This window comes from Charadrius vociferus, unplaced genomic scaffold (assembly GCF_000708025.1).
Source record: "Charadrius vociferus isolate BGI_N301 unplaced genomic scaffold, ASM70802v2 scaffold2, whole genome shotgun sequence".
NCBI classification, from domain to species: domain Eukaryota; kingdom Metazoa; phylum Chordata; class Aves; order Charadriiformes; family Charadriidae; genus Charadrius; species Charadrius vociferus.
Genome location: NW_009647595.1, coordinates 2,272,402 through 2,273,093, shown reverse-complemented (window position 1 = coordinate 2,273,093; position 692 = coordinate 2,272,402).

Genomic DNA, 692 nt, shown 5'->3' with positions numbered 1-692 from the left:
TTGTTGCTGCATGAAATTCCTCAGCCACACCTGAATCTGGGTTCTTGGGGGATAAAGCCTGTTCCGTAGCTGCTTCCTGTGTCACAAAGGCGTGGGTGATTTTAGCATTAGACATCAAACTTCACTGACTTGACTACTGAGTTAAGGAGCTAACGTGTTCCTAGAATCACTTCTTAAATGAGCAATGCACATTGTTACAACTGAAACTACATCTGCCTGTACAGCCTACAGCAATGGTGCTGTTCTCTCTGTGCACTCTTCTCTTTGTGCTAGACTTTTTTTTCACAGATTTTTCACAGATTTTTGGGGCCATCAGAGGCTGGAACTGCTCCAGTTCTACACAGACTTGCATGCAGAAGTGCCATTACTAAGTTAATTCCTCACACCAACCTGATGGACAGGGGAGTGGGAAGCTGAGATAAGTGAGTCTTCCCCTGCATATGAGGCAATGTAATTGCAAAGCCAAATTAAGGAGGGTATAACTTCTAAATCTGAAGTTGTACCTGCTTTGCATGGAAGATTCCACCAGATGACCTCCAGAGATCCCTCCCAACTTAAATTACTCTATGATTCTAACAAAAGAAGAATATTTTCAAGAAAAACTACAAATTCGTTCTTCCAGCTTTGAGTTCACCAGGGAAATTACCGGAACTTCCTTTGCAGGTCAAAGATGAGTAAAGATCACACTCTTT